The 23915-nt window shown below is 42.8% G+C and overlaps 1 long non-coding RNA gene across 1 annotated transcript in view; it reads left to right on the top strand.

The window, feature by feature from the left end:
• Positions 1 to 23662, top strand: part of LOC309667727 — a 51037-nt gene extending 27375 nt beyond the window's left edge. The window contains exon 2 of the long non-coding RNA XR_014267922.1: positions 18954 to 23662. This is a non-coding gene — a long non-coding RNA (uncharacterized lncRNA). The remainder of the gene's footprint in view (positions 1 to 18953) is intronic.
• The last annotated feature ends 253 nt before the right edge of the window (positions 23663 to 23915 follow it).

Genomic DNA, 23915 nt, shown 5'->3' with positions numbered 1-23915 from the left:
ATGAGGAAATGGTGACAGGGAAGAGCTCTGAGGTGCCAGAGGTCACACATCAAGCAGGGAAAAGTTATTTCTCCCAGAGCTTTTGGTTCCGAAGCCCATGTTCTTAGAACTGGGTAGAGTGGCGGGGCCAGGCGAGCCCACAGAGACTATCTGGCCCAACTTCCTCATTGTGCAGATAGAGAAACTGAGGCTCAGAGAGGGTATACCCATGACCAGGGTTCCAGTTAGTTCATAAAGGAGCCAGGGATACAACCCAGGTCTCCTAACTCCAATTCCAGTGCATCTAAAATTTTTGAATGACCATCAGAGATGAATGGAAACTTAGAGATTCATTCATTCATTCATCCAACCAACCAACCTTCATTCCTAATTAGAAATGAGGAAGCCTTGCCCAGAGGTCTCCTTCAGCCATGTCTCATTGTCTAGAATTGCACCTCATGCTGAAGTCTAACCAATGCACTGGTCAGGGAACTAGGACCAACCATTCTCCTGATCGTCACGCTCCTATATCCACCTGCTGACTACTTAACATCTGCACCTCGGTGTCTAGTAGGCACCCCAAACCCAGCACGTATCAACCCAAGCTCTGGATCTCGTCCCACTCAGAAATGCTCCTCCTCGGGTGTTCTTTTTTGTTTTAATTTTAAATTTATTTATTTATTTATTTTTGACTGCATTGGGTCTTTTTTGCTGTGCGCAGGCTTTCTCTAGTTGCGGAGAGTGGGAGCTACTCTTTGTTGCGGTGTGCAATCTTCTCATTGCGGTGGCTTCTCTTGTTGTGGAGCAGGGGCTCTAGGTGCGCGGGCTTCAGTAGTTGTGGCTCGTGGGCTCAGTAGTTGTGGCTCGTGGGCTCTAGAGCGCAGGCTCAGTAGTTGTGGCGCACGGGCTTAGTTGCTCCGCGGCATGTGGGATCTTCCCGGACCAAGGCTCGAACCCGTGTCCCCTGCAATGGCAGGCAGATTCTCAACCACTGGGCCACCAGGGAAGCCCTCCTCTGGTGTTCTTTATCTCAGTTAATGGCACTCTTATTTACTCAGTTGTGTGGGCCCCAAACTTTCATTCTTTTCACCAAATTCATCAGCAAATTCTTTTGCCTCTACCTTCAAAATAGTTCCCAAATCCAACCAGTTATCACCCCCTCCCTGGCTACCACGCTGGTTCACCATGCTCACCGGTCTCCTGCTCTCCCTCTTGTCCTACTTGAGTCGGCTTTCCACATGGCAGCCATGGTAATCCTGTGAAAATGGAAATCAGATCAATTCTCTCTCTTAGTGAAGAGCCCCCAATAATTCATTATCACATTTAGAAAAAAATCCAAAGTCCTTTCCATGACTCAGTCCCTGCTCACAACACTGCAGCTGCATTGACCTTCTAGCTGGTCTCAAGATGTAGGTTTATCCCTGCCCTGGGACTTTTGCACCTGCTCTTCCCTCTGGCTGGAATGTGTCCCACCCCCCCACCCCCGAGATTCACATGGCTGGTGCCCTCCCTTCATTCATATCTCTGCTGAAATAATCACCTCCCGCTGCCCCCTTATCTAAAACAGTGAGCCTGTTTCTCTCTATCCCTTTATCTGGATTTATTTTCTTCATAAAACATATCATTGCTTGGCTTGACATTGTATATTTATTATATAATATATATGTGTGTGTTTATTTCCTATCACCCCAACTAGAATTAAGGTCTCATGAAGGAAGAGACTTTGTCTGATACTTTCATGACTTTACCCTCAGTGCCTAGAACAATGCCAAACACAAAATAGGTGCTATATAATGTTTGTTGAATGAATGAATGAATAATGAATGAATGATTGGCTTAGACCCATGAGGATCCACCCCTCGAAGTTGGGGATAGGCCAGTCTTTCCTAGAGGAGGGTGCAGATGTGAGCAAAATTGGGTTCTACCAGCTCAGGAGGAAGGGTAAATGGCAATGGCTGCTGAGTAGATGACCAGTAAACTCTGCTATATCACCTTTGTCCAGTTTCTATTGTTATGGAGTTGCTGAGCACTTTTGGGTGAACTCAGCATGTCCCATTCTGTTTTGTTTAAACAAAGCAGCCAGCAGGAGGGTGTGCACTGGCTGTCTGGGGCTTGGCCAGGGTGGGAGCACAGGGTGTCTACTCTCTAGACCCACAGCAAAGCCAAGAAATGAATTGTGACTTCCGGGGGCAGCGGGGACTCAGGGCTGGGCTCCATTTATTAACTCCCTTGGTGACAGGCTGGTCCCCAGTGATGTCATCTGAGCATCTGCAGGCACCTCTGCCAGGAGCCCACTAACTGGAAATGACATCAGCTACCAGCAAAGTGACTTGGGCGCCCGGCAGACACGTCCTGCTGATACCCTGTCTGGAGCTCATCTCCTGCCTACCTGGAAGTCTTCTGGCTGGCACTTTGGCAAACAAAGAGGCATTTGAGAGGGAATTAAGTTGACTTTGAAAGATAGCCTCAAAGTATTTCCCAACACGTTGATGCTTACATTGAATTATAGGTGCTAATAAAGCTGTCAGAGCCTTGGCGCGAGGACCGAACTCAAGCTAACGTATCCCTGAGAAATGATGAGAATTCCTCTGGGCCTGGAAAATCAGTCCCTGGCCCAGCTGGAGGCTCACACACACACTAGAAAGGTGAGGAAGGGCTGGAATTACCCATTCTGACTACCATGTTGATTGGCCCAAAGGGCTTGCTGTAGTCTTAAAGCAGAAGGTAGCTTTGCTGCAGTCCTCCATGTTTCATTGTATTCTGGGATGCCCTGATCCTTTCCCTTCTAAAATACTCAGTGTGGTCGTCAAGCCTGGGTGACTACCAGAATTTGCAGTAAAGAGTAGTGCTTAGAGTGTTAGGGAAAAGGAGATACAACAACAGAGCACTTCTCCTGGGACTTATCTAAGATCAGGTCTGTGATTTTGTTCAAAAGACACACAGATAAGTCCCAGATCCCACATAGGTCTCTACTTCTCAGGAACTTATTAAATGTCAGGCCCTGTACCAAGTTCTACACATTCATAATCTTTAGAAAGCATCCAAGTCCTATGAACAACTATGTATGTATATATATACGTATGTATTCATTTCACCAAATATTTATTGAGAACCTATAACATGCTAGGCCTTGAGCTAGACTCTTGGAATACAATGAGGAATAAGACAGACACAGCACTGTACTCTGTCCCTTGGATTTGGTCACATGAGCGACAATCATTAACAATCGCAAATGCAGTGAGTATTAAGGAGAAGTCTGGGGTGCTGTGTGAGGATATAATGGGCAAATATAAGGTTAAGGTGTCAAGGAAGGCTGCCTTGAGAAGGTGAAATTGAAGGTATGAGCTGAAGAATAAGTGGGAGTTAAGGAAGGCAATGGATGCGCCAGAAAAAACAAGTTGTGTTAGTGCCACTGTATTAGTTTCCTATTGCTGCTGTAACAAATTACCACAAACTTGATGGCTTAAAACAAAACAAATTTATTCTTTTACAAATTCTGGAGGTCAGAAGTCCAAAATCAGTTTTACTGAGGGAGAATCAAGCTGTTGGCAGGACTGGTTCCTTCTGGAGACTGGAAGAGTTTGTTCCTTGCTTCTTTCAGCTTCTGGTGGCTGCCAGCACTCCTTGGCTTCTGGCTGCATTACTCCAATCTCTGCCTCCATCCTCACATTTTCTTCTCCTCTCTGTAGTCAAATCTCCCTGGCTTCCCTCTTATAAAGACACTTGTGATTACATTAGGGTCAACCCAGGTAATCTAGGATAAATCTCATCTAAAGTAAAGATCCTTAATCACTTCTGCAAAGTCCCTTTTACCATATAAGGTAGCATTCACAGGGTCTGGAGATTATGATGTGAATATAGCTGGGGACCATTATTCAGTCTACCACAGCTACAAAATGGGGAAAATCCTGTGGAATGCATTTAGAGAGGTAGCATAATGTAGTAATTAACCTATGGGCTCTGGATACTGACATCTAGGTTTGCAACCTGACTATAATGATTCTTTACTGGATGACATTGGACACCTTATTTAACCTCTCTGTGTTTCAGTTTTCCCATCTATAAAGTGGGGGTAATAATAGTACCTACTTCATAGGATTGTCATAAGGATTAAATGAGTTGTTTCAAGTAAAGCATTTAGAGCAGTGCCTGGCATCTTGTATGTGCTCAATAAATGTTAGTTTTTATTATTAATTATTACTATTTATCATTAACTATTTGTTGCAGTTTTATTGAGATATAATTGACAGATAGCATTGTGTAATTTAAGGTATACGACATGTTGATTTGATACACTTATATATTGCAAATAATTACCACCATAGGTTAGCTAACACATCTATCATGTCACATAATTACCATTTCTTTTTTGTGGTGAGAACATTTAAGATCTACTATCTTAGTAACTTTCAAGTACATAATACAGTATTACTAAATATAATCAACATTCTGTACATTAGATCCCCAAAACTTACTCATCTTATAACTGAAAGTTTGTGCTCTTTGCCCAACAGCTTCCCATTTCTCCCACCCCCTGCCCCTGGTAATAACCACCTTTCTAATCTCTATTTCTATGAGTTTGGCTTTTTTAGATTCCATGTCAAAGTGATATTACACACTATTTGTCCTTCTCTGTCTGACTTATTTCACTTAGTATAATGCCCTCAAGTTCTATCCATGTTGTCGTAAATTGATTGACCATATATGTATGGGTTTATTTTTTGAACTTTATTCTGTTCCATTGATCTATGTGTCTGTTTTTGTGCCCAAACCATGCTGTTTTGATTACTATAACTTTGTAGAATAGTTTTAAATCAGGAAGTGTGCTGGCTCCAGCTCTGTCCTTCTTTCTTAAGATTGTTTTGGCTGTTTGCGGTCTTTTGTGGTTCCACATAAATTTTGGGATTATCTTCTCTATTTCTATGAAAAATGCCATTGGAATTTTGATTGGGATTGCATTGAATCTGTAGATTACTTTGGGTAGTATGGACATTTTAATAATATTCATTCTTTCAATCCATGAGCATGGAATATCATTTCATTTATTTGTGTCTTCTTCAACTTCTTTCATCAATGTCTTCTATATTTCAATGTGCAGATCTTTCACCTCCTTGGTTAAATTTATTCCTAAATGTTTTATTCTTTTTGATGCTAATGTAAATAAGATTATTTTCTTAATTTCTCTTTTTGATAGTTTGTCTTTAGTGTATATAAATGCAACTGATTTTTGTATAGTGATTTTATATCCTGCAACTTTACTGAATTCCTTTGTTATTTCTGGTGGAGTCTTTAGGGTTTTCTATATATAATATCATGCCTTCTGCAAATAGACACAATTTTACTTTTTCCTTCCTGATTTGAATTGTTTTCTTTCTTTTTCTTGCCTAATTGTTCTGACTAGGATTTCCAGTACTATATTGAATAAAAGTAGCAGGAGTGAGCATCCTTGTCTTGTTCCTGATCTTAGAGGAAAAGATTTTGGCTTTCCACCCTTGAGTGTGATGTTAGCTGTGGACTCATCATAAATGGCCTTTATTATTTTGGGGTAGGTTCCCTCTATACCTACTTTGTTGAGAGTTTTTCGTGAAAGGATGTTGAGTTTTGCCAAGTGCTTTTTTTCTGAATCTATTGAGATGATCATATGATTTTTATCCTTCACTTTGTTAATGTGCTGTATCACACTTATTATTAATTATTATAGTTTTACTGTTAACAGTTTTTCAAGAAACTGAGTGAAACAAGGAGGAAAGTATCTAGGTGACTCAAATGATAAGCAGGATTTGATTTTAGACAATGCAGAGACGTGAGGGCCATTTCATGAATTTGGATCACCACCCTAATGATGACAGGAATCATGAAAATGTTTTAATGGGAGTGACGTAGCTGACTTGCCTTTAAAAAGTTTGTTTTGGCTGCATGGTTGAAAATAAGTTGAGACCAATTAGGTATCTCCAGTGAGAGATGATGGTGGGTATCACCATTCACATTTACTGAGGAGGAATCTGAGGCTTAGAAGGATAAAGCTACTCATTTAAGTGGCCTTAAACTACTTTGAGCCTTCATTTGCTAAGGACACTGAATTAACAGAAAGTGAGAGTTTATAACCAGTGAGATCTGAAATCAAGTGAGTTTGATTTCAAAGTCTGCGCTCTTTACTGAACGACATGGCTGCCATAGCCATGGTAACATGAATGAAAGACTTGCTGCTTCCTGGATACGCCAGGAGTAGCTGCTTAAGGACCTGATGGGAGACCTGTATATGAGAGAAGCCTTTACTTTCCTTGTCTTTGCTCCATCTCAATTTCTCTCAGATTGACAGACAAATGTTTCTCCAACGATAGTAAAACAGCATTTTCATCTAATGAATCTTCCACTCTACTCCCAGATTCACATTCACTTAGTCCCTTTAGGTTAGGTTCTCTTGGTCCTTGACCACTTGGTCTTTTTCCTGAAAATCTACTCCCTTGATGGTTACAGTGGCACCTGTCAACCATGGCTAATATCCTTAGCCCCTCTGGATCAGGGTCCTTCTATTACACTAGATTCTTTCAGATGTTAATGATAAAAATTTAAATCAAACTGGCTTAAGAATAAAAGGGAATTTTTAAACTCATAAAACTAAAAAAGCCAGGAGGTGTAGTCTTCAGGTATGGCTGGATTTAGGTATTCAAATGATGCTGAGAAATCACCATGCTTTATTTCTTAGCACTACTTTTATTTTTAGTGACTTCCTTCTCAGGGTGATTCATTTCATGACAAGACATCCACTAACTCTTACAGCTTCTGAACAGCATTCCATCTAAGTCCAGTGGGAAGATGGAATCCAGCAAAAGGTTCAGTGTGAGTCTCAATGGATCTACTTGAGTCACATGCCCATCCTTAAACCAATCATTGTGGCCAGGGGAATGAAATACCCTAATTTGCTGGGTCAGGACCATATATTTCCCTTGGAGCTAGGTGGGGGTGGGATCAGTCTTATCCAAACCAGATGGACTGAGAGTAGGGGAGTGGGTACTCCTGAAAGGTTAATTTAGAAGCTGTTAGCCAAAGAAAGGAAACTGATGATGAGCTTATGAAAACCCAGTAAATGTCGACTCTTTTCACAAATCCCATGTGTTTTTCAGTCTTTCCACTTTGACCTACCTAATCTCTTCCACTCAAAACATCCTACCTGGACACTTTACCTGTTGGGGCCAAACTCAGTTTCTTCTTCCCAGGAAACTTTCCTTTATCTCAGGAACAGGCTCCCTCTCTTACTCTGCCCTGTACTCCTCTATCTACATCTTTCTTCAGCTCAAGAAGCTCTGCATTGCAGTTATCTGGGTCAGTCCTTCCTACCTCTTGTAACTGGCATGGCCTGAGAAGGCACTAGAACACCCACATGGAAGTTTGTCCCTCTGGACCAGGTACAGACGAGATAGTCACATGATATTTGCCACATTAATGATTGCCCCTGATATAGTCATGAGAAAAAAATATTCCAAAGATACAATTAATAATGATACTTGGGCTTCCCTGGTGGCGCAGTGGTTGAGAATCCGCCTGCCAATGCAGGGGACACGGGTTCGAGCCCTGGTCCGGGAGGATCCCACATGCCGCGGAGCAGCTGGGCCCGTGCGCCACAACTATTGAAGCCCGCGCACCTAGAGCCCGTGCTCCACAACGAGAGAAGCTACCGCGGTGAGAGGCCCACACACCGGAACAAAGAGTAGCCCCCGCTCGCCGCAACTGGAGAAAGCCCGCGCACAGCAATGAAGACCCAACGCAGCCAAAAACAAATAAATAAATAAATTTATTAAAAAAAAAGTTAAAAAAAAATGATACTTTAGTAATGAGTTGAAGTAAGATACTTCACTACTCCTCATCCCTCCCTGCTGCCTTTCCTGCTCCTCTATGCCCTCTCAGGCATCCCTACCTCATGGAATGAGCCGGGAGAAGCCCCAGGGAGCACCTGATTCACGTGCAGTGCTGGACTAGACCTGAGTCTCCTGACAACCTGTTCAGTAATCTTCCCATTCTGACGCATTTTCCTTTTTTTTTTTGGAATAATTGTTTGTCGTCATGACAATCTTATAAATAAGATATTATTCTTCTATTTTATGTTGTAGAAACTGAGGCTCAGAAAGATGAAATGGCCTGCCTTAATTCAGGTTTCATTTTTATAATCCTGCACCTTACATTTGCCTACTCTTTTCTTCTTAATAGGTGTGCATCTTTTATTTTAATTTTATTTCCTTATATTATGTTAAAAGTGTTTAAGTGACGCACCTGGAAACTGTTTCGTAAGGAGGTAGGGTATGAACAAATGCTGATATAAAGAGAAAGTCACCCAAAAACACAGGGCCTGGAGCTGAGGTCTTGGCCACTCCATGGCCGGGTTGCCTTGACTCCCTGCTGCCAGAATGTCCCCACATACTGAGGCTGAGAGTGGAGGTTCCCTGGAGGAGGGCAGGAGGATAGGATTACGCTTGGAGCCGAGAAACAATATGATTCACTTCCCATCACCCTCGGATGCCTTTTTCTTTCCCCACCAGACATGAGCTCATGGAATTCTGTTTCACGTTCCTTTCGATAGATTTTCCTTTTCCTGGAGACAGTTAAATGGAACCATCACAGGGACACATTCATCCAGAGCAGCCATTGGATGGTAACAGGATAATTGTGCCGGCCCTGGTACCACAGAGATGATCACTAGCGTCGCTTTAAGAATGTGCAGAGGCCACATTTACGTTTTAGGGCAGCCCCTTTGACAACTTTGGCAAAGGTCTCCAGCGCTGCTTTCCTTTCCGCAGTGTGATGTGAGAACACTGCTACAGTACAATCCTTGTTTAAGCACAAGCCAGGCACTGTGCCGCCTGGGCGGTGGATTACGTCCCAGATGATGGCGGAAAGCCTCGGCGGGGAGGGATTCGTTTCCTCCAGGCTCAGTGTATATATTTTACAATAATGTGTGTTGCCCACAGACTACGTGGTTATCATACCAATGTAAGGAGCAGCTGAATCCACATTCAGCAGAATGTTTTCATTATTCGTATTCTTGATCTTGACATTCAAGGCCCTCTGCACTTTGGTCTAGTCTTCTTTTCCACTACTGGCTTATATATACCTTAAATCGAGATGGTAAAGAGGTCTCATTCTGTGTATCCACTGTGATCACTTGGGAGTGGCTGCCTGGAACACGGTGTTGAGAAGGATTCTGAGGCTACATCCTGACTCAGCAGGATGAAGCTCTGTGATTGATTGGTGAGGTCTGCCATAGGTGAGGGTGGGGAGTTAGCAGCACACACATCTGCCCTTCCATATCTCTGCCCAGTACATTACATTCACTTTATTAGCTAAGCTGCAATTTTATACCTATTTGCTTTTTCCCATCTTCTCACTTGTTAGGAATTCTTTTCTTATGAATATCTGTTAATATTTTTCATGGGTTATCACAATCTGCAGCTTTTTTCTAAAGCTATTATCAAGTCCTCCTAAGCAGGCATATTTATCTTTCTTCATCATTCCTTTAGCCTTTGGTAACATTCTTAAAGTACCATTTTCCAGCTTGAATTAGAGAGTTATGTATGTATGAACATTATTTCTCCTGCAGGTTCATAAACTCTTTGATGATAGAAATCAAATCTCTTTTATTTTTATCTCCCTATGGCCAAATGTGAAAAGAAAAGCTAAAATCCAAGAATGAATCTTAGCTCCTTTGGTTGAGTTCTCACATTTTACAGATGGAAAAACTGAGACTTAGGAGAGGGTGAGAGAGTTGCCAAAGGTCACAATGAAAGTCAGAACTATTGGTTCTGACTCTAAAAGTCAGACTCCTGGAATGTTAGATTTGGAAGGAGTCTCTTAGGCTGCTTGGTTTATAGCTTTGGTGGCCAGGAAGCTCTAAGTGAAAGGACATCACACTTTTGATTGTTCTTCCTTATCCTGGTCTTTGATGTTCTGGTTTCATTATGATTGCCCTGTGGTAAACATGGATCATAACAAATCATTTTTGGACATAACCTGAGAGTGAATAGTGAACAAATAAAGATAAATTCTATGCATTCATTCATCCATGGAAAATTACTGACACTATTCTATGTCCTAAGGATACAATAGCATACAAACCAGACAAAAAACATGCCCTTATGGCGTTTAAGTTCTAGGAGTGTGTGTTTTGTGTTTGATTTTAATTGTATTAATTCATTAAATTCTCGCAAACTATATGTGATAGTTAATATTAACATCATCCCCATTCTGCCAATGAGAAAATTAAGGCTCAGAGAGATAAAGTAATTTGCCCAATGTTGCACAACTAGAATGTGATGGAGACAGGATTTGAACTCAAGTAGTCTGGCTACTTACCGACAGAAAACTAAGACTCAGAGAGGGTTGGCCATTGAGCCAAGGTCACACAGCTGGCTTAAGGGTAGGGTTGGGCTATCGGACTCTTAGATCAGGTTCTTTCCAGCCCACCAGCTGTGCCATTCTTTCCCAATCTGTAGGGAGGAATGGGATAGGCAGAATCCACGGGTGCGATGGCCGGGTAAGATCTGAGAACACGCGATTTCTCCTGCAGGATAGACACGGGCTGTTTGTTTCTCACCCGGGTGAGATGGTGGGAGGGTGGGGAGCAGACTTCCAACACACCAAATATTGCCCTAATTGGCTCAAAGGCCATGATTGTATCAAGTTCCAGAAATTATGAGTGAACCAGACAGTTAGGGCACCACAGCTGGTCGGCAAATTCTTGGCTCAAGTGCTGTAATTATTAAATGTAGCAGAGAGAGAGAGCAAGAAACTCAGACACTTAGTCCAGGATAATTGATCCAAAAATTATGGGTTCCAAGAAGGCCAACACTTGCTTAAATTTAGATTTGGACTCGACTCCTGTCACACGCACACAAATGACTACTGTTTCCTGGACACCCACTCAGCGCACACAATCGGCCCCTCAGCTCTGCCAGCCCGCAGGAACAAAAGGGATTTTGATTCTGATTATTTTTAAACTTTAATGACAAATCCTTTCCTTCTCCACATTAAAAAATAAAGGCTGTGCAGAGCACCATTAAGGGACTGCTTGCTGCCACTCGATTCTCGGAGGCACTTATGTTGTTTAAATTTTAATTTCCGGGTTGAAATTTTTATTGAAAACATCACTATCTTTCTAAACAACAAAAAAAAGTTTCTTCTCTTGTCACCGTACTAGTTTGTTCTTTTACCTGCTCTCACTTCTCCTCCACGGGAGGTTTTCCTACGTCTCCGTGGCTCTGTGGCTCTGTGGCTCCCAGCAGCCTCCCTCCAGCCCTGTGAACTGAATTTGCCATTCCTGCCCCAAACAAAAGGTTTTTAGTAGTTTGTTTGTTTATTTTTTTTTTGGTAAATTAGTTTGTCTTAGGGGCAGGCTGAGAACTTAAGCCTGTAAATCCCTGACCATTCAGGGGCAGTGTCCCTCTAGTGATAACGCTGGTGATGAGGGTGATGATGATGATATAATGATAACGATGAGACCTTGCTAACTGAGCCCTTCCCATGCACCAGGCCCAGTTCGAGGTACTTTTCATGCATCATCTTCTGTATCCTTCAACATACTACAGGGAAGCGGTTTTTACTCCCTCTTACAGACAAGGAGACAGATTCTGAGAAATCATTGCATCAGGGAAGGCGAGATGTCATCTCTATCATTCTAGAATAATGCTGGCCATGACAAATACCACTAGAAAGGCAGACGTGAAGGACTGAGCGAGATCTGAAGAGAGACGTGTTTTAGTAAGTGCCGGGGTAAACCAGGAATTCTTCATGGCAAAGAGGGCATTGGAGCTAAACGAGCTGGATTTTGACATGCAGAGAAAAGGCCAGTGAATGCCCTTAGTGAAGACAAGAAAACTGGTGGTGTGTTTGGGAATAGCTGGCTTGGCCAGTGTGGGAAGAATGAGGAGTGGAGTTAAGGGCAAGATATAGGGATGTGATGGTCTGTTTTTGGAGGGCCTTGAATATCAGCCTAACGGCATTGGTCATTCCTCATGGGCAGAGGAATCATACAATGGTTTTAATCAAGGGAGTGACTACATTGGAATTGCAATTTTGAAAGACCACTCTAGCAAAGGGTGAGAGGGAAATTGGAGGCAGTAAGACAGGAGGCCGGGAGGCCAGAGGATGGCTGTTGGAATAGACTCCAACCAGCTCCATGTCTTATCTTGCCATGCTCTTCCCGGTGACTGGCCTTGGATGCCAACTCTCCACCTGGGACTCCCAGGTGGCCCACTGGTCCCAGCGTGTCCTCATATAGCTCTCTGCTGCCCCCACCTGGCCCAGAGCCCCTACACAGTTCACGTGCAGGACCTGGCCCAGGGGATCTAACACAGGTTAATATCACTATGAATAATGTAACTGCTACTATTACTAGGCAAGATTCAGATCACCTACTCTGTGCCAGGCACTGTTCATGTCTATTACATTACTAATGCTCACCTCCCATAGGAATGCTAGGAAGTGGCTACTATTATTACTTTCATTTCATAAGTAAGGAGACTGAGGCTTGGATCTGTTCTATCCCCAGGATGGTAAGACGTGAGAGTTTTGCCAGGAGCCCACCTGATAGTCTGGGGTTCCTGTGTTAGAGTCACTTCTGTCCAGATCCTGCAGGGGGACCTGGTCAGAACCCCAGTGGGGAGCCCTGCCCATGGGGTGAGATGAGGGTGTGGCTATTTTAGAGAGGTGACCAGGCTGGGGAGGGCATGAGGAATGAGGGGAGGGGAGAGAGTGGTCCTGTCCAGGATCGTAGCACTGAGAACTGGGGTGACAGGGAGGGCAGACCTTTGCATGAGAAATGGAGACAAACAGAAGAAGCCAGAAAGGAGCATGGGGAGCACCAGGGCAAGGCTTCCGGCTCCTAGCTGTGACTGGCGTGAGGGTTTGGGCTGGCTCTGTGTGTTTGTTGGTTCCTTTAAACAGACACGTTTCTTACTACTCAAAGTCATCTTTCAGACTTGAAAATATTTGGGGTTAAGGCACTGACTCTTAGGAGATTCCTGTTAAGGAAAACCCTCTGGTATATTTCAAGCTGAGAGCAGGGCCCTGAGGAAGCCGGAGACAGACAGGGCAGTTTTTAATGGCAAGATGCGGGGCACGGGCACAGCTGACAGTCAGCAGGAGGGAGCGGGCCCAGAGAGGTGTGTGGAGAGCCAAATGCTAACTTCTCCCACTTCCCAGTCTTGCCTGGGGCCAGCCCTGGGCACAATGATGACATTTCTATAAAGCAATTCTCAGCAAGGCTGGTATAAGAAGGCAACGAGTACCTTTGCACAGTTAAGTCCATCCTGCCCAGTTAAAGGGCTCTGTGGGACGAGCTGAGGCTGGGAGGCTGTTCCGAGTATACATGAAGCATCAGACCATTAGCGGGAGTGAAAGCCGGGAGTATGTGTCTGTGTGCACATTCTCAGTGTCACGTCTTCCCTGCGTCCAACTGGTCACCTCACTTCCCCAAACGCTCAGTGTCTCCTGGCTGATGGTGTAATGCAGAAGCAGCAGAGCCCCGCCCCAGACACAGTAATGAAAGGATGTGAATAAGAGTGGGAAGGAAACCATCTGGGGAATGTTACTCAGATTATTGTTGGCAAAAAACAAAAACCATCTTAAGACAAGAGAGGTTTATTGTTAGGATGAGTGTAGACCAGAATTAAACTTGCATAAGCTTCAAACCAAGACAGCCTACGGACCCACTTCTCTCCCCATCTCTCTCTCATAAGCTGTGAGAAGTCATGTGTTCATAGCATCTCTACTTCCACCTGCTCCAATCAGATCCCAAGATCAGTGGACAGTCATGTCTGTACGCTGCAGCCCAAGTTGTGGAGGGTGTCTGTGTGACTGGCTTAGCTAATTACTGTTGGTCCCACTGGAGAATGTCCTTCATGACACCCTCATGGGGGTAGAGTCTGGCCAATGGGCAAGCCCCCTTGGATAGGATGTCCACCGTTCAGCCAATTGCTGATCACGTGGTACTAAGAACAGCGTACGGCTACTTCCCTCAGTAGATGGGTTGGATTTGGATAGCAGAGCCCGTGGAAACTGGGGGTCAAGCACCATAAAATACACATTGTAAACAGAGGTGCATCTGATGTTGATCTCATGAAAGTCATCCTAGGCGTAGGAGAAGGAATTAGGGAAGCAAGAAACCATAAGGACATGCATAGAAACAAAAAAGTATTTTCTGGAAACACGAAAGTCAGACCTGAGACATACCTTAAAGAAAACCTGGTCATATGGGACCTAAATGGGGAGGAAATCCAAAAAAGAGTGGATATATGTATACGTACAGCTGATTTGTTTTGCTGTACAGTAGAAAATAACACAATACTGTAAAGCAACTATACTCCAATAAAAACTAAAAGAAAACCTGGTCAGACACTCCTATGTTACAAATGGGGAAACTGAGCATCAGAGAAGGAAACCAATATCAGGACCTTACATCGATTCTTCTTTCATTGCTGGCTGTCTTGTCTCCTTCAAGCCACCTACACAGGAGAAGAGATTTCTCAGAGCAGATGATTTAATGGGTCAGCCAACCTCTTTATATATAGAGGACAGATCTGTCCTGTATTAAACTGGGATTCACTGAGACATGCTTAAGTAAAGAACTTGTCAAGGAAGGACACTTGAAGTACCTAGGATTAGCAGTTAAGATCAAACCACAGGAATGAAAGAAAAATTTAAATTAAAATTTGATTAAATATCTGAATTAGGAATGGCTTTATAATCTTAAAACCAACACAAATACCAAAAGGAAAGATTGATATATTTGACTACATAAAAATATAACACTTCTGTATGTGAAAATTAACATAAACAAATTAAAGCAGAAAATGGAAAATTGGCACAAATGTCAAAGGATTAATATCTTTGCTGGAGTATGGAAATTTTATGAAAATTGATAAGTAAAACACTAAGGTCTCAATGGACAATGGGGAAAGTATATGAACATGCATAAAAAGAGGAAATATATGATTAATTAACATTCAAAAAAAGTATCTGTGATGTTATTCAGAGCAATGAAAATGAAAACAGCAACAGGACGCTCCTCTCCCCTTTTTTCTACCCAAATTAGTAAAGATTACAAACAATCCCTGGTGCAGGTGGAAAGACAGTGAAACAGCCACCTTCTTATACTGTGAAGAGAAGTTTACTATGAGGCACTCATTTTGGAAAATAATTTGGGAATACGTATCTGGGAATTTGTTGTAAGGAAATAATCTGGAATCTAAAGATATTTGTTAAAGTACTATTTCTCATAATGAATAATTAGAAAAACCCGTTGTACCACCACAGAGGAACATTAAAGTAAACCATTGTTCCTCTATATGTGAGAATATGTAGCCCTTAGAATATTTCCAACAACCTATGGAGATGCTAGCACCACAGTGTTAAATCAAACCTGTATGCACGTAGAGTGAATATGACCACGGATAAAAAAGTCACAGCAGAAAAGCACACCTGCCAAAATGTTTGTGTTTCCTCTGCTTGGTGGACATTTTGGATCATTCTATTTTTATTTTATTTTTAAAATTTTCTCTTCAGTTAAAATAAGCATGTATTATTTTTATGAACAAAATAAATCAGAGAAAAATGAATGTGGGAATTCATTTGAACTTGAGCGCAGCAAATAAAAGCGATTGAGAGAGTGAGGGAAGAAATGTGCAGAGCAGCGTGCTGCGTCCCCCATCCGGTGTCAGCCTTGCAATTTGGGAGGGACTGATCCAGTGCCCATCTCTGTGGATGGGCCCTCCTTCCCACCCAGGCTCAAGCCAAGGAGACTTTGGTGGTTACACTGGGGCCCCAGTGGAGTGAAGTGAAGCCATTTGCATCGATGTGTGTGGGATTCTCCTCTCTCCAGGAAGCATGTGGCCCCAGCTGCTGCTGGTGGTCACCCCACAAACCTGAGGGAAGCCATCGTACAGGCAAACCCAAGACCAAGAGGAGAGCAGAACCTGGAGGACAGCAGAGGAACAGCGTTGCTGCTCCCCGACCTCAAAGCTTTTCTATTAAGTGAACTTATAATGCAGGAAGTTGGTTTGAGATTTCTGGGTTTTGTTGTTGTTTTTTTTTTTTAATGCTGTTACTTACAACTGTAAGGATTCCTGATACAGAGCAATATCACAGATTGCTTTCCACTGACAGATTGTACCGGAAATAGAAAGGAATGTAAGAAAAGGTGAGGGTATGTGTCTGACTTCACTATTGAGAGAAAAGAACCTGAGAAAGAGGTCTAGAAAGCAGGATGAGTCTTGGAAACAAGCAATGTAAGAAAGAGGTAGAAATGCCCGGAAGGGAAAGCCCTTTATGAATGATTCTTGGCACCATCAGCCTTATCGCATCTCATCTCATCTCATCTCATCTCATCTCATCTCATCTGACCATTTGATGGTCCTGCTAAATCACACAGACTGGAGAAAGAAAGAATGACATCTCCCGAGAGAGATGTTTTTGTTCCCTCTTGACTGGCTAGCCAGACTCTAGATGGTCTGTGGGAATTGGGATGTGCTCAGCTGGTCATCTGGATGAATCCTGATGCCACCAAATACACAGCACCTTACGACAGGCGTTAGAGTCCACGCTCTACGGGTGACCGACTCCACCAAACAGAGACTGATCAGGGATGAACGCAAGGGATGTTTTGCAAGGTCTATGTAGTCCTGATTTTGGACTTGGAAAAGAAAATCCTCAGCTCTGGATTTGAGGAAGAAAATCCTCAGCTCACCTAAGCAATTCTCACTTTGAAATTCAATACAAATTGCTGCCTAAATTTTGCTGAAGAGTTGAAAGTGCGCGCACACACACATACACACACACACACACAACTAAAACAGTGATCTTCCTATTTGAGACTAAGATTTCCAGGAGATCTCTGTGTACTTAGTAAGTCTTCTCACTCTGCTCATTCATCAGAATGAACTGAATTATTCATTTGATCCTCTATTCATTTAACAAATATTTCCTGGGGACTTACCTATCTAAGGCTGAGGGATAAAAGAATAAATAAAATAGTAAATAAAATATATTTATTTAACCCTTACTATATGCGAGCACCAAAGTAAGCACTTGCATTGTATTATTTATTGCATTTCATCCACTGAAACAGACCTATAGCTCAGCATTATTATTTATTCCAATTTAACAGATGAGGAAACTAAAAATTTGATAGGTAATTTTCCCAAGGTCATACAGCCTCCAAGAGATGGAACCAGCAGTCAATCCAAGAGTTACACACATTTAATTAACCCTTATGTCAAGGAGAAGACAGAAGCCCCCCAAATGAGGCTAAATTCCCATGGGATCATATATATATATATTTGGTGCAGGGGAAGCTAAGAAGGTGGCTACTAATCCTGCTAGGGAAGGTTTGAAAGACAAATCGTCACTTGATCTGTATCTTGAAAAATATGGAGAAAAACAGTAGGTACTGGGGAGGACGTGTACTCCTAGTAGAGTGCAGAGCTGAGCAAAGGTGTGGAGATGAAAGAGCATGGAGGCCTTGTGCCTGGGGAGCACCTCAAATTCAGTGGGGCAGTAGCAGAAAAAAGGATGACAAGAAAAGGCTTTATCTGCCAAGCCAAGGAGTTTGAACTTGAACTTGAACAAGAGGAGCCAAAAGAGGTTTCCCAGCCTGGAGGCAACAGGCTTTGTGTTTTAGAATGATCTTGTAGCTGGTGTGCCAGGGGGAATTTTTAAAGAGGGAGAGACCAGATGTACAGAACCTTGTTGGGGAGGCCTTTGTAAACTCCAGGCAGCAAAATGAAGAGGACTTGAGCCATCCCAGCCCCCACCTCAAAATCATTAGAAGTTTGTGCCAGTTTGGAGTTCTGTTTTTCTAGAGTTAGGGAGCGACAATGTAATATAATAAAGAGAGCACTGATGTCAGGCCCTCCTGCCTTCAAATCCTATACCTCTTACCTATGAATGTATGACCATCAAACCTCTCTTTTCTCTTGTATAAATTGGTCATAAGACCTAACTCATAGGATCTCAGGAGGATTAAGTGCAGTAACTTATACAAAGTCCCTAGCATAAAGAAATTCCACAAATGGTAGTTCCATTCCCTACCCCTTCATACTAAGAAATGACAGATTGGGCCCACAGATTAGATAGAAGACCTGCCACATGCTGACACTTTCCAAGACTGAATAAAACATTTAGCCTGCTAATCCAATTTTTCTGCAGCATTGATTTACTAAATTGATTAATTTTTAGTAATTCTTTCTACCACTCTAGCTATATTAGTCAGGATAGACTAGGATATGCTACAGTAACACATTAACTCTGGCGTCTCAGTGGCTTCATAACATAAAAGTTTAATTTTTCACTCATTTGATATGATCAACAGCAGTAATCAAGGGACTTTGCTCCACGTAGTCACTCAGGGACCTAAGCTGACAAAGGCTCCACAGTCTTGTAACCTCACAATCTGGAATGCAAGGTCTCCAAGGGTCCTGCGGCAATGGAAGAGAGACATGGAGGAGGTACACAGGCTTAAAAGTGCCTTGACTCAGAAATGACCCATGTCACTTCTACTCACGGTCCCCTGTTTTGAACTAGCTACATGCCTAAGCCTAACTGCCAGAGAAGCTAAGTAATGAAAGCAAGGACATGCATATTTGGTGGGCACTGTTTGCTCTGCTACAATAGTGATAGCTATATAAAAATTGTAAAAAAACCAAAAAACTAAAAAACCAAGTATATTTTCTTCTGGTTAAAGTCTCAACTTATCCTTGACAAATGGAGTCATTCTTCCTTGTGTTCGTTCTCATCACAGCCCCTTGCTTCAGAGTAACTCGCTGTGAAAATATCTCCCACTCTTTACCCTGTATGACTTCAAATAACAGAGCTGGAGGAATCTCAGAGAGAACTTCCAGGTCGACTTTTGCATGGAAATCGGGTATCCTGAATTGGTAAATGACCCACTAAGGCATCAATTTCTGTTTTGACTCTTGTTGCTTTAACAGGAGAGTGACCAGAAAGCTTCTATCAGTGCTCAGCCTGGGGTGGGCTAGAACCTAGATGGTCGGCTCATGGAAGATGTTCCCCCTCACCCCACATAAACTCAGTAAGTAAATAGAACAATTTGTGTTTCTAAATCACTTTTTCTCTAATTTGGGAACTCAGGACATGCTGTACGAGAATCATCTCTGGTGTCTTAAGTTCTATCCTAGATGTACTAAATCTATGAAAAAGGGCTCAGGAATCTTTACAAATGTTTAGCCTTGCTTTGAGATTAAGCCCAGGAAAACTTGATCCGTTTGTGTATAATGGTTCGTCATGGGCACAGCATCTCTGAGGCTGGGCAGGATGAAGATGGAATGGCTGGGTGTTATTGCAAAGACGGGGCTCGAAGAGATACCACCTACAGGATTCAGTGGGGAGCAGCCCCTGGGTAAGTGAGGCCCTGTGGGCATGGAGTCACCCAGTGTCCACCCTTCCTTGGAGGATTATATTGGCCTGTGGCAGAGCTGAGACAAGCCAGACATTGTTCTGCATGTACCAGCCGTGCCAGCGACAGAGGAGTGGGCCAGCGCTCTACAGCGCTTGCTGTACAGACCTTGTGTGGCAGGGAGAAGCTTCGCCGGCTAGGATGGCAGCTAAAGTAGGCAGAGAGGGCTTGCTCAGAAGTGGATGTTCTGTAGACCCCTTTTAGAATATGCAAGCCCTCAAGGTCCTTGGACAATTGGAGGGTAAAGTGCTCAAGAGTGTGACACTGAATGTATCATCTATCTGGTGGCTAGAAGCTCTAGTACTTGAAACTGAGTTTGGAGATCTGGCTCCGAGAGTTGTAGAGAAATTCATACTGATTATACCAGATGGGAAAACTGAGGCCCAGACAGAAGGCTGACCTGAGCTAAAACAGTGACGAGTGGCAAAGCTCGCTTCGTCTCCTTACCCCCAGCTCAGTGCTTTAGCTATGGAACCATGCTGTTCACAGTAAAATCTTAAAAGTCTAGGAAGTCTCAAGGTACAGGTCCTTTTTCTTCTCTTCTTCTCTAGCATACCTTTCTTCTTGTTTCTTTACCTACTTTTCTCCTATTTCTTTTCAACTGATCTTTTCTGTTGCATCTGATTCAAACCGGTGAGCATAGACATGCGCAGCACAAAAGTAAAGAACTTATCATGGGGACTTAGGAACATCTGTAGGGCGAAATTGGAGCAATGACATCAGAGATATCAAATTAATATAGATGAACTCATTTGGTGTATGTGATGCCATCTCTCATATCTGGTCCCATCAGCTTCCCTAAATCACCAGGGTCAAGTCTTAGTTCAACAGCAACTTCATTTACACAGTTCATACCCCCTCCTTATCAGACATGGAAAACCATGTACATGGAATAGATATAGAGAATGGTGTGTGAAAATTATTTAACCTCTCGGAGCCTAAATCCATTATCTGTAAAGTGGGCATACTCACAAGTGTCTCGTAGGATTAAGCAAAACAATGTAATGTTGTGCCTCTTATAGGGCCTGACATATAGAAGATAACTTAAACAACACTTTGTCTCCTTTTCTTTTTTCAGGCTCACTCTTATTGATGAGGAATGCTGAAATGGGAAGAACCTAGGAAACAGAAGCCCCAGGACTCTTGTTGCACCCTTGCCAGCCCACCTGGGTGCTTGGCAAATGTCTCAAGATTTGACATAGCTAATTCCGAAAGTCAGATACTATGATAAAGAAATGTGGGAGGAAAAACTATTGACCTATTTCCTGGAGAAAGAAAAAAATTCTGCCAAAACAAAGATGTTTTCAGAGAGTGGGTTGGTTTTGATAAATAATTAACTTGGGTTGGTTTCATTGTGTCTGGAGGAGTAATTACAGCAGCATGTTCACGCCCCTGGAGTTCTGTTGTCACATTTTCCAGGATAAAAATCTCCTTTGAAAAAAAAAGAGTTCAGAAACTTGGCTGTAAAACAGTGCTCTGGTCTGAAGAACGCTGTGAAAACTTTCACAGTTTGTGGGCAACATTTTTAATTGGATCAAAAGATGCTCTATCATTTCCAACTGGCCTCAGTTAAACCCAGGTAAATGAAATTGTATTGCCTTGGGAGGCATTTCATGGCCACCAAAGTAGAACACCCCCTCTGTTGTCCTATTGAGAATGTTGCTCCTTTCAACAGTTACTAAGTATACTGTCACCCTGACATTTTTTTTAATATTTATTTATTTATTTATGTGGCTGCATTGGGTCTTCATTGCGGCGCACGGGCTTCTCTCTAGTTGTGATGCGCAGACTCCAGAGCGCACGGGCTCAGTAGCTGTGGCGCGCGGGCTCTAGAGCACGCAGGCTTAGTTGCCCTGCGGCATGTGGGATCTCAGTTCCCCGACCAGGGATCGAACCCACGTGCCCTGCAGTGGAAGGCAGATTCTCAACCGCTGGACCACCGGAGAAGCCCCACCCGGACATATTTTTCGCTGTGCTAGGTGCTGGGCTGGTTGGAGGTGGATACAGAAGGAGCTTTCGTCTGATGTTGAGCTCACAATCTCACTGAAGAGATGATAGTTTACAGTGTAGTGGAAAGAGTGCTGAGCTCAAGATGTTGATTCAAATGTAAGCTCCTCTGCTTACCAAACCTAAGGGTCTCAAGTCCCTTTTCTGTGAAATGAGATCATTGGATTATATGGCAAATGATTTTGAATTCTTAGGCCAACTCTGGTGGTAGCGTCTGCTGTATGGAGTAGATTTCTGAGGTCATGACCATGTTTGGTGGGAAAGAACACTGCAAAAGAACAAGAGAATGCTTAAACTATTCTGTATGAAATAATGAGAGATAGATAGGGAAGGAGGAGGGAAAAGGAGAAGTATGAGGGAGGAACCAAAAAGATGGTATGGCAGGAAAAATGCTGTATTTTCACCAACTTTTCATTTTCCCTCGGGGACCGCTTATTACTCTATTTCCCAGCTTCCTCTACAGTTGCATGGGCCAGGTGACTAAGTTCTGCCCAATGGAATGTTGGCAGAAATAGTGTGTGCCATTTCCTGGCTTGGCTCCTGAGACATTCTGTGAGGTTATCTATATTCAGTTCTTCATACTCACTTCCTTGTCTCCCAATTGAATGCAGAAGATCCAGAGGAAAACTCTGAGATGGAACCACTAGAGAAAAAGAGAGTCAGTTCTTGGGTCACTGCATACAACTTCCCTCTGAATATCCATCTGGACTGTGATGTGGGTAAGAAACACATTTTTTTTAAAGCTACTGAGATATTGGGGTTGTTTGTTACAGCATTGAGTCCACCCTGACTAATACAGATTGTGGGAAGCAGGAAACCAAGTGGGGAGTGACCAGGGAATACTCCTAAAGGTCGAGTGGTAAGGGTGATTTTTGGTAAAGAAATGCCCAATATCTAATTTGAAGTCATTAATTTAGCCACGATGGAAACGCTTATTCATCTCAGCCCCACCCCTAAATCACAAGTGTTTTGTGAGAATCAGTTTTCAGTGAAATTTCATAAAAAGGATGAATGTCATACCTGAGCTGCTACAAAAGAGACCACACCCACAAAAGCAGGGAGCTCAAGGCAAATATGACCAAAGTACATAAGTCCCCTGGGAATTTGTAGTAGACTCACACAAGACATGAAATGAGATTTTGACTCATTTTTGTCTAGACTGTAATGGTGCAGGGAGACTCCTGCTGACCTCAGGGTTACCAGGCATTATAGCTCAAAACAAATCAGCAATCTAGCCAGCCCTGAAGCACAGGTCTCCCTCCAGGTCCTGCTGGACTCCCAACCTGGCTCTTGTTTTGCCACCTCCCTCTGCTTTTTCATGTCCACTCAGACCACAGGAATGCCAAGCTCTGGAGAATCTTATCTGTCAAGAAATCCAAAGGCCCGACATCGTTTAGTGACAGGGTTAGTGTCTGGCTCCAAACTTCGGAAAAGCGAAATTAGATGAGAACTTTGTGGAGCAGGGCAGCCTATTCCCCACCCTTGGAGGTGGAGCTGCTTCCGAAACAGGATTGGGTTCTATGAAATTTTGGGGGGATTGATATTTGTCTATTTTCTTAAACTATATTTAGATAAGGTTGGATTGGCCATGATTAGCTCACCATGAACCAGTGCCAATGGACAGTGGAATGGTTTTCGTTGGATCAAGTTTCTCCACAACTCTCAAATAATACATATTTTTAGATATGAATTTCAGATTCAGAGTCTTCTCCTTTTGCTATGATTTTGGAAGTCTTGCCAAGTGGATGTGTTAACTTTCTAGGCCAATGGCTGAAATCAGAACCATTGTTTCCCTTTGGGATTGTTTGTCAGACTCCTGCAGTCTCATGGCTGGGGATTCAAGATGTATCCGCTTTACTGTTCGCAGTTTGTGTGCTCTCAGATCCAGGATGATTTAGTTACACGTAAGAACCCAACAACTTTCTGCCCTTCCAGTCCCTCCCTGGGCAGCCCAGAAACCAAGGACGATGGCAATTCTCAGAAATCCAGGTTTAGTATTTACCATTTCATGGACTTATAGTACTGCCAGCGTGCTGAGAGACCACCTAATGCAAAAGGGTTACTTAGTAGCTGAGCAAAATAATGCCCAGAGGGATGAAGTGTATAAAGAAGATTATACAGTGAGTCTGAGTCATAAGCAGAAAGCAAAAAATGATAGTATGTTTTTGAATATGCTGTAATTTTATTAAAGTACACTGTAAAACAGTACAGGTTGAACTGAAGAATAAAAAAGAAGAAAAAGGTTTTAGAATTAGAGTATGAAAAAGAAATCAATGATAGACATCCCAAAAAGAAGATTTATAAAACTTTCTTCTTCCCAAAATAACAAGAATAAAAAAATTGAAGCAAAGCTAAACCATTAACGCAAAACTAGGGAAGTATCCCAATCTCATACTCTGAGTGTTGTGAAAGGGCTTTCAGATTTAGAACAATTTGGACAGAATTGAAAGAAGATGCTGGCTGCACGGAT

This window comes from Balaenoptera physalus, assembly GCF_965194825.1.
Source record: "Balaenoptera physalus genome assembly, chromosome: 10".
Classification (NCBI taxonomy): Eukaryota; Metazoa; Chordata; class Mammalia; order Artiodactyla; family Balaenopteridae; genus Balaenoptera; species Balaenoptera physalus.
The sequence above is the reverse complement of the archived record's forward strand: the minus strand, read 5'-3'. Positions and strand labels throughout refer to the sequence as shown.